The following is a 10181-nucleotide window of genomic DNA, read 5'->3' as shown; positions in this document are numbered from 1 at the left end:
CCGAGCAGGGCTGCCCGCCGCTCCCTAGCTCGCTGGCTCGCTCTCGCCGGAGCAGCAGCAGACCGCCGCGCGATTGGAGGCGGCTCGGGCCGGGCGGCCGCCAGCTCCTCCCCGCTGCGTCCCGGACTCCGGGCGGCTCCGCGCCGGGCTCGGACCGCAGCGTTCGAGCCGCCCGCCGCGGGCCGGGCTCCGGCCACCGCGAAAAGCCAGCCTCCGGCCGCCGCCTCCCTGCGCCCCCGGCGCGGGCGGGTGCGCCACCGAGTCCTCGCCGGCGCGCGGTGAGTTGTGGCCCGCGGGGAACGGGCAGAGGGGACAGTGCCCTCCGGCCTCTGGGGCGCGAGCTGCGGCGGGGACTCCAGGGCTCGGGGAGGTGGCCTCTGACGAGCTCCCGGGCTCGGGGCTGCCCAGAGGGCCGGCGGACCGGAGCTTTCGGGGCTGGAGGGCGCGGGACCCGGGCTAGAGACAGGCAATAGGGCAGCGGCTCTTTCGCGGGCCTGGGGGAAAGTGTCTCTGTGCCTGGGGTTGCTTCGGGTTCCACCGACTGGGGGGTCGAGCCCGCTCTCAGGTGGGGGCGGCGGCATCAGAGCGCCCCCTCTGCGGAGAGGTAGGGCGGGCGGGGGCGCGGGCCGTTCTTTGCCCCGGTTCCCCGCGGTCTCCCGGCCTCGCGCGCCTCTGCTCCTTGACCCACACCAGCCCCGCGTCCCGCTCCCGTGGCCGCCCCAGCGTCGCCTTAGTCTCCGACCGACCCCGGCGCCGGAGGCTTGCTCTCGGCGGAGGCGGGATGGGACGGCACCCCAGGGTCTGGGGTCTCCCCGCGGCCCCGGGACTTCACGGTCGGGTGCTTCTCGGATATTCGGGACCGACCCTCTCCGGGACCCTGATGAACCTTTGCTTCTACGCGGCCACGGGGCGGGCAGCCGGGCCGAGTGTCCGTGTCCGTGTCCGTGTGTGTGTGTGTGTGTGTGTGTGTGTGTGTGTTTTGGGGGGGGTCCCTCCGGGGTCGGCTTCCCCCGGCGCTCAGGAGCTGAAAGCGCCCCCTCCCCGCGCGGGGGCGGGGCTGGGAGGGGGAGGCCCCGACTGCGAGAGGCTCCCCCGCACCGGGGCGGTCTGAGGCTGTTTGTGCTGAAATGGGGCGGCAGTGGCGGCGGCAGGGAGTCCTGAGCCCCGAACCTAAGAGCGCCCCCTCCCACAGGCCGCGAGGGACACCCCCGCCTTCAGACTTTCGGTCCTTTTTGGAGGAGGCTCCTTGTCTCCTTCCCCACTCCGGTCACCCTCCCTGCCCCTGGTGCGGGAGAAAGCTGCTTTGCGGGACTGAGCTGGTCTTGCTTAATGGGGTGCCCCAAGCCACGTGTCTGTTGGAGCCGTGGTTAGTCTGTCTGCCCCTCTGTCAGTCTGGCAGGAAGCCAGATGACGGTGGAAGGAGGATCCTGTGTGTGTGAACAGATGTGTGTCTGTGTGTCTGTGTGTCTGTGTGTCTGCCTCATAGTCCCTCCTCTCCTCCATTCTGGGGTGAGGTTGGGGGCTGAGGGCTGGCATGGCGGCCAGCTCTGTAAGAGTCTCCATACTGGGCACCCCATTCCCACAGCCTCCCATCCCTGGGCCAGCTCATGGTGGAAGTGAAGAATGTTCTAGCTGCCATTGCCTCTTCCCCAGGATGTGTCCTGGGTCTGCCTTGCTTTCTCCTTGGCTCCACATTGGATGCTGGGCCCTAGGCTCTGGGTGGGCACCTCTGCACCTCAGAGGCCTCAGGGCATGAGGTGGTGGGAGAACTTCCATGAAAAGGTGAGGACTTGCAGGGGCTTTTCTGATGACCTCTCCTGACGTGGCAGAGAGAATTCCCACGGAGCAGTCTGGAGGCCCCTGGGTGTGGTGATCCACTGGACAGGGCAGGGGGCTTATCTCCTCTCCTGGGCAGGCCCTGGGACTAGTGGCAAGGGCCCCCGAAGAGGCTACAGCGGGGAGTGGGGGTCAGAGCCCTTGCCCTTCTCCCTGATCCCCTAGAGGACCACTTCCTGGAGGGCCTTCCCAGCCCCTAGTGTTCTGTCCTGGGGATGGGGTGGGGAACCTTTGGGGATGGTGCCTCTGAGCTTCTGCTTAGCCCCGGATGGGCACGCCTGTCCACTTGTGAAGTTGGTGACCACTGTCTTCATCTCCCCCCAACTTTTGTCATTCTAGCCCTCAACTTTCCCTTAAATGTCAGCATCGTCACACCTGTCAGGGACAAAAACATCAAAAAGTTCTTCCCTCCTGAGGTCTTGCTCGCTTCTAGGGCTACCCATCCCCGGGGCGTTTGCTGTGAAGAGAGATTCAGAGACGAAGAAGGCAATGCTTAACCCAAAGGAATGCTCCACCGGTGGTGGATTTTCAGGAGAGAGATGTATGGGATGTTGGGGGCGGAGCATGCAGCACATCCCATAAAATAGGTCCTGAGCTGGCAGAAGGGGAGGAGGGAGCATGCCAGGAGTTGAGCTGCCTTCTTGGCCTCCGCGGTCCAGCATAGGCCGCTCCTCCCACCTCCCTCCTCTCTCCTCCCCCAACTTTCCTCTGTGTGGCTTCATTCTGTTGGAGGCTTGACATCTCCAGGAGGGAGCGCCTTGCACAGCGGCAGGCAGGCAGCTGAGGTAGGTGAGAGAGTCAGCGAGCAAGCCTGTGAATGAGCAGTGTGCTGGCCAGACGGGTCGGGGACGGGCCCAGACCAGAAGGGCTCTGCAGCCCCCACCTGCTTCCTGAGGGGTCCCCTGCCCAGCTTCCAGGATGCTTGGCCGCACCCGAACCTGTCCCGCTGCAGGGGGACAGCTGGCAGGAAACGATGGCACCAGGACCATGGGCTCTGAGCTTTATAATTACAGCCACTAGATACATCCTCTCCCTTAGACAAGTGTGGGGCCGGCAGCCCCTAATTACCACCGACCCCAAGACATCTGCCCACCCCTGCTGTCCTCCTCTGCTCAGTCTAGCACCCCATTTGCCATTGGGCAGGCCCCACTGGCAGCCTGGGTAGCTGGGCCCGCCAGCTGCTGGATGGGAGGTTATCTCACTTCTGCAGAGTGAGGCCGCCTTTGCCACCTGGAGAAGGCGCGGGGGAGCTGGCATGTGGGCTCTGGCCCTGCTCACTGGGGCTGGCAGAGCTGCTGGCTGCCCAGGCCAACCTGAGGGAGGAGGCTGAGGGGCTTCCCCTGGTGGGCAGTGGGCCCGAGTGGAGGGCACCAGCTTTGTGGTCCTCCCCCCCTACCCCAGCCTGGTGCCGGCTCCTGGAAAGAGCAGGGAGGGCTTGTTTCCGTGTCCACTCTGCCCTAGTTAGCAGGGGAGTATCAAAAATTAATTTCAAGATCTCACTGCCTTTGGCCCTTGCCAGAGTGCAGGCTGCCTTTTCTCTGGCTGCTGGGAGCTCTGTTTCTTTCCTGGCTGTGCAGCTTCTGGCCTCCCTCTGTCCTCTGCTCTGCTTCTCTTCCACTGTCTCCTTGCTGCCTCTCAGCCCAACCCCAGGCATGTAGCTTTGCCTTCCCAGCGAGCTTCTGCTCCCCGCCAGTCCTGGAGTCAAGCTCTGGGGGCTTCTGCCTCAGTACCGCCCCCCACTTCTGCTCCCTCAACCTCTCTTCCCCTGCCTGAGCTTTGCTCCTGAAAGGGAGGCTTATAATGGGAACTTGCTTAGGAAAGATGAAGCCTGCCCTGCAGCCCTGCCCCCCAGCCCCTAGCCCACAGGGCAGTGAGAGTCTCTAGCCGCCTGTCCAAGTTTCTCTTGGCTCCTTGGAAAAACGAGCACCACAAGGATAGTAAAAATCACCCTTAAATGAAAGCTGATGACTCCCGTCGAAATGTTTTATAATTAACCTCACCGTTTAGCAATCTCGTGGCAGCAGTGAGGCATAAATATATGTGTACACACGTATATTAAATAAATTGGGGAATGCGGTGCATAATGACATTATCTGGACCCCATTCAATTAAGGTAGATATTATCTGCAGTAATTGGGAAATGCCAGCCCATAATGACAGCCCGTGCCATTTCGGCTCGAGCCATGCTGATGAGCAAGCTGTGGTGTCTCCCTAAGCCTCCCTCTCCTCCTGGAGAAAGCCCTGGCCGCCCAGGGGCTGTGATGATGCCCTGGGGAGCTCAGCTGGCTGGCGGTCCCAGGCTGGGCCACCTGCATTGGGACCAGGAGGTTTGAGTCCTCCCTGGGTCCCCCACACTCAACCCTCCCAGCCACCCCTCTGTCCCTCAGGGGGACAGACTAGTCTCTGGACCCGTGTTCTGGTTGGGCTATGACTTCTAGTAAAAACACTTCATCTCTACAGGGTTATTTTTAGATTTGAATATAGAAATAAAGATTGGGGACTTGACCTGGATTCTTAAGTTTTTGGCAGGTGATCGCTTCTCAGATGTCACGGCCCCTTCTTTGTGCCTGGCCTCAGGGTGCCTTAGGGTGGGAAGTCTCCCCCACAGCTGTGGTTCTGTTCGTGGCTGTGCAAGGCAGTAGGGTTTGGACATGGACTCCCTAAGCCAGTGGGCCCCAGGTTTCCAGGGCAGTGCCGGGGTTCGGGGTGGGGGGACAGGAAGAAGGAGGAGAGAGGAAGAAACAGCATTAGCAGGAAGCCCACAATAGCAACAGCTGCAAACAAAGGCACTTGCCCACTTGGATGTTGTGCTGGAAAACTGGATGGTCCTGTCAAGTGGGGGTGGGGTGAGTTGGGGCCAGAAGGAGAGGCCTGAGGGTCTGCATGGGGGCTGCTGGTTGGAGGAGACCTTGAGCAAGCGTGAGCTTGGTGGCTGGCCCCCTGGCTCTGGGAGAAGGGGAAGGTCAAGGCTGGGCATTTTCTGAGCTGAATTGGTGGGACCCAGTGCCAATGTGATGTGCTTGCTTTGCCTTCCAACTGATGGGAGCTGCTGTGGCCTTAGCAGGTGGCTGCCTTTGAGCCTCTGGTTTCTCTAGTCCCGAGTCCCTGTCTGCTGTGCTCACAGTGGGCCCTCCTTTCTCCATCCACACCATGGCCCACAAGGTCCTGCTTGATCTTATGCTTGGAGCCCGCTCTGACCTCCTCTCCTGCCTCTCTCCCTTCCCACTGCCCTCCAGTCATGCTGACCTCCTTGCTGTTCCTTGAACAATGAATGCTAATCATATGCCCACCCCAGGGCCTTTGCACTTGCTGTTCTCTCTACCTGGGATGTTTTTCTCCCAGATACATGGCTCATGCCTTTACTGTTTTTAATCTCTGCTCTAATGCCGCCTCCTCTGAGAAGCCTTCCCTGACTATCTTTTTCTGAAAAAGCTCCTTTGGGTCATTCCCTTTCTCCTTACCTGCCTTGTGTGTCTTCATAGCCCCTTGATCCCCTGAAGTGCCACCCATCTGTGTGTGGATGTATTTATTATCTCTCCTGTGCCACTCTCCACTGGGATGTTGGCTTCACAGGGCAGGTGTTTGTATCTGTTTTCACTTCCAGCGTTTCCCCAGTGCTCAGAACAGAGTCTGGCACACAGCAGGAGCTCAGCCCGTATTCGGATGGCACATTGAATAACTGAACGGTCATGGATTATATTCCATGCCTGCCCACACAAGAGCGTTGTAAGAATTCAGGGCAAGGTCTGAGTCCCACTCCGGGAACCTGGAATGCTGCTGCAGACACCCACTTCCTGCCCTGGGCTCCACACTGGTGAGGGTGGTGCTGTGCTGGCTCTGGGCAGGGACCTGGCTTTGTCTGGCTGTTGATTGAGAATTTCCTGCATTCTGAGCCTTGGGCTGGGCACTGGGACACCGAGATGAGGGCGGTGCTGTGCACCCAGGCCCTTAACGTGCTCCGCGGCTTATCAGTGCCAAATAACAGCACACAGAGAGAGGCCTTATGGCATTGACTGTGGAGGAAGGAGATAACAGGAACTAGAGTCATCAGGGCAGGCTTCCTGGAAGAAGAATATCTCAGTTGCTCACTTGAAGGGTAAGCCTCACAGGGAGGAGGCTGGAGGGAATCCAAGGCTCAGGGAGGCATGGGCCATTGGTTTGTTTCCCCCTTCTTAGTTGCCGTTGGCATGAAGCTCAGGAATTATGTCCTCCATCCCTTCCTTCGTTCCTTCCACACGCATTTCTCAGTACCCACCGCATGCCCAGCACAGAGCCAGTCACTTCTGAACCAGGCCCTTGTTTTGGAACAGGGAGAGGATGGCTTTCGAAGTGAGGTCTGGGGTTTCTGAACTTGGGAGGTTCCTGATCAGGCCAGGGAGCTGGAACAGCTCAGGGAATTGAAGGGAAGGGGGCATGGGGTCCAGACCCCCACTCTTCCCTCCTTCTTGCTCTTAGAACATGGCTCGGGCTGGGTCAGTGCCTGGAGCAGGGCTACTCTTATTCTAGAACTAGATTACCTGGGAGAGAAGGGTGGAAAGACCCCAGCGATCATTCAGTCACTTCCACAGACCCTGGTGGGGGATGCCAGGCACCGTGCAGGCTGGGATGCAGAGATATCAAGATGAGGATGATGTGATCCCCTCAGGTTGTGGTCCAGGTGGGGAGAGGGTTGTGCTGCTGGGGTTTGAGGGAGATAATTGGTCACCCCCTTTCCTTAGGGACCCAAATCATACAGGTGGAGATTTGTTGCTGGTGCAGCTGGGGTGGAGCGGGCTTCTGATGACCTGCTTCCTGGGTTAGGCTTTGTCCATTTGAAAGGAGACTGTCTAGCTAACCTCACCTCTGCCCAGCCAGCGCAAGTCCCAAGGGGTCAGGAGAGAGGGGGGCCTTAGAGGTGACCTGCAGTCCCAAGGGGGTGGGGGTGGTGTAGGAAGGAGGGGAGAGGCCTCAGGTTCTCCCTCGCTGTCCCCTTTGGGGAGTGGAGCTGCCAGCCCCTCCTTCCGTGGAAATGTGAGATGTGGGCGATGAGGCGTCTAAACAGCTCAGGGGGTTCAAACCCCACTCCACTCCTCCATTCACAGTCCCTGAGTTCTCCCAGCACCTGGGCTGGGCTGGGCCCAGCAGAGGCCAAGGTGAAGAGGGTGCTGGAGGGAACCGGGGCAGGCAGAGGGGGGAGGGCCACCATAGGTCCGGAGGCCTGGCTCAGGAATGTGAGGAGGGTGTGCTGGGGACCCTGGGCAGGCGGGGAGTCCTTTCTGGACTTGGCTTTCCTCGTTCCACCCGCTCAGCCCTAGGGGCTGGCCTGCTGGCCTGCAGAGGAGCCAGGAGGCTGAGCGTCCCCTCGGAGGGCTGGAGGGGGGACTGAGCCGCTCTGGTTGTGGCCCCCACCCCTGGAAGCAAAGCGCAGAGTCCCTCCCTCCGACTCTGCCCTTTATTTCGTGTTTGGGAGAATTTTATTTCTTTAGCTTTTGGAGAAGAAAAAGCAGCTCAGTGAAAACTAAATTGGAGCTTATTAAGTCACAGTAGCTCTCTTCTGGTTGTTGTTTTGTGGTTTGTGGTTCTTTATGGCCCAGGCCCTGGCTGGAGAGGGAAGGGTTGAGGTCAGGCAGGAGAAAAGCCTGGAATCCTGCTTGTTAAGACTTGGAAGGGGTCACTGAGGTAGGTTTGGCCAGTTCCTCGGGCGTCCGAGAGACCCTCAGGTGGTGGGGCTGGCTGGGCTAAGGGAGCGGTGAACTGCAGCTCTCCCCCCAGCCTCCCCTCCCCTATCCCCTTTCACTGGGGAGAATGTTCTGGAAAATGCCATTGGCCAGTGAACTATTGCTCTACCCTGTGCTCCTCATCCCTCCCTGCCTAGTTCTGTCCTCCCTGGAGAAAGGATCTAGCAGGGACAACAGAGGGAAGTGAGTAAGGGGCTGAGGAGAGAGGTGGGAAAGGGAGACTGAGGACGGGAGAGGAGACCCATCTGGGGGTGGGTGGCCATCCTGGTGATTTCACCTCGGGCGGGATTCCCCCTAACTGTCCCAGTTTGAGCTTTCCTGGCTGTTTTGGACCTGGGGGAGTGGTCTGAGGGCTCCCAGCCACCCCCTCCAGCTCCCCCCTCCTCTGCAGGTGGAGGTGCCCCGTGGGGGAGGGAGGATCAGCCGGGCTCCCCGTGTCCGCCCCACCCCCAGCCTCTGCTCTCCTGGCTCCTTTCACTCCCAGGTATTTTTACTTTTCCCTGGTGCCTGTTATGCGGATCAAAGGAAGGAGGGGAGGCTGAAAGAGGCGGTGGTTTGCCCAGCTCTTGGAGAAGCTCGGAAAAGGCAGGCCTGGTAGGTCTGAGGGCTGGAGGGGACTCGCTGCAGGCAGGCTGGGACCCAGTCCAATGGAGAGAGGCCTTGCCGGTGTCTGAGCAGCTTGGGGCAGGGCCTGGGGCCTTGCGGACGTGATTCTCATCTTGCAAGTATTTGCCTTTCTCCTCACTGAGGCCTCCTTCCCCTGTGTGGCCTCTGTCCTATCCCTGCCTATGGTGTGTGTGTGTCTGTGTGTGTCTGTGTGCGGGCACTGATCAGCCCAGAGGTGCTCAGGCTTCAAGAGAAGCCAGTGTTGAGCCCTCACGAAGGATCTGGAAGCCTGAGCAGGGCCTGACTGTCAGAAGCTGCTGTGCATTTGTCTCCCAGCCTGAGTCTGCCCTGTTGCAGCCTCTGCTCACCACCTTGTCCTGATGCCAAAAATCCCTCCATTTGAAATTCAAGAAAACCAAGCCTGACTTCCTAGGATGTGGGAACTGGGCAGGGCCTGAGAGACCCTCGGGGCCAGCGTGGTGTGGTGGTCAGGGCCTGGGCGGCCTGCACAAGCTCCGTGTCCCTGGGCTGTGTCACTGTTTGACGTTTGGTGCCTCAGCTTCGTCATCTGTGTGATGGGGATAAAAATCCCACCTGGCTCATAGGGATGTGAGTGTCACCTGAGAAGCACCTACGTGGTGGCTGGCACACGGCGCTGTGTTGTCCTTTGCTGTTATTTCTCCATGGGGCACAACTGGCGTTTGGACAAGACAGTCTTTCACTGTGCGGGCTGTCTTGCCCATGCCATCTCTGACCCTGCCTGGATGCAGGCTAGTAGGTGACTCCCATCATTGTGACAACTGAAATGCTCCCACAGGGACAGGATGGCCTCCAGACTGGGTCTTATTCCAGCCCATCCATTTTACAGATGTTGAAACTGAGGACTCCCTAGGGGACAGGAGTGGCCTCCGGCAGGGCAGCAGCAGGACTGCAGGGTGGTCTGAGGCTTCTGCTGTTTCTCTTCTGAATCCCCTAGAACTGGCCTCAGCAGCTAGTATCCCCCATCCCCTCACTCCCCACAGCCCCCTGGGAGAGAGATCTGATAACTCACTCACACAAAGGGGTGAGTGCTGATGAGGGGTCCACACAGGTGTAGCTGCCCCTCTCCTGTATTTTAACAGCTCTTAAGCCTTCCCCAAAGCACTAACCGCCAGCCCTAGGTCACTGAGTCCTGGCTTCCTGCCAGCTTCCCCAGGCTCTCTCAGTGTGACTGGGGCTGGCTTTGAGTCCTCACCCGCCCTGAGTTGCTGTTTGACTTTGGCAGAGTTATGTGGTCCCTCTGGGCTACTGGTTCACCTGCAGAAGGGGGCTGAGGAGAATTAAGAGCCATACTCTTGGCCTCTGAGGAGCTAAATGGAGGAGGGAGCATTCTGATGCGGGGGTAAGATGTGAGGTGAGGGTTTAGAAGAAACCCGGGAGCTGAGGCTGGATCCTGGGGTGTGCCCCCTGACCTCCTCTACCCCCTGTGCAGAGCTGGAGCAGTCAGGGCCTCTGTGGGGTGGGGGATGGGTGGTCCTGAGACCACCACTTGGTCTTGATGGAGGGACCATATTTCCAGGGACACCTCCCACCCCAAACACAAGCTCTTCTTCCAGATGGCTAGGGAAACTGAGGCACAGAACGGGTGAGTGGCTGCTGGTCTTCGTTTGACAAGCCCATGGGGAAGGGGGCCTTGGGGCCCCCCCCAGCCAAGCCCTGGCTCAGCTTTCCGCCTGTCTCCCTGGGGCCTCCTGAGTCGAGGGGAGGGAGGTTGCTGGTGGTAAGGGAAGGCCGGGCCCACACAAGGAAGTCCTGGGGAAATTAGCCCAAATTAGCCACGAGAATGAGGAAGAGCTGGTACTCCTTCCTCCACCCTTGCAGATAAATATTTAATCACAACAACAATAATGACGACCGTCATCATAACGTGCACTAGCTCAGGCCAGAACCCAAGCCCCACTCGCAGAGGGAGGAAGTGGGGAAGAGAGAAGGAGCAAAAAGAAACTAAGAGAGAAAGAGCCTTAGAGAGGGGGAGGGGAGGGG

The 10181-nt window shown here is 59.5% G+C and overlaps 1 protein-coding gene across 1 annotated transcript in view; it reads left to right on the top strand.

Moving 5' to 3' along the window:
* Nucleotides 1-10181, top strand: part of GRM4 (glutamate metabotropic receptor 4) — a 117568-nt gene that overhangs the window by 2384 nt on the left and 105003 nt on the right. The window lies entirely within an intron of this gene.

This window comes from Lipotes vexillifer, unplaced genomic scaffold, assembly GCF_000442215.2.
Source record: "Lipotes vexillifer unplaced genomic scaffold, Lipotes_vexillifer_v1.1 scaffold921, whole genome shotgun sequence".
Taxonomy (NCBI): Eukaryota; Metazoa; Chordata; class Mammalia; order Artiodactyla; family Lipotidae; genus Lipotes; species Lipotes vexillifer.
This window is presented reverse-complemented; position numbering and strand designations above follow the sequence as displayed.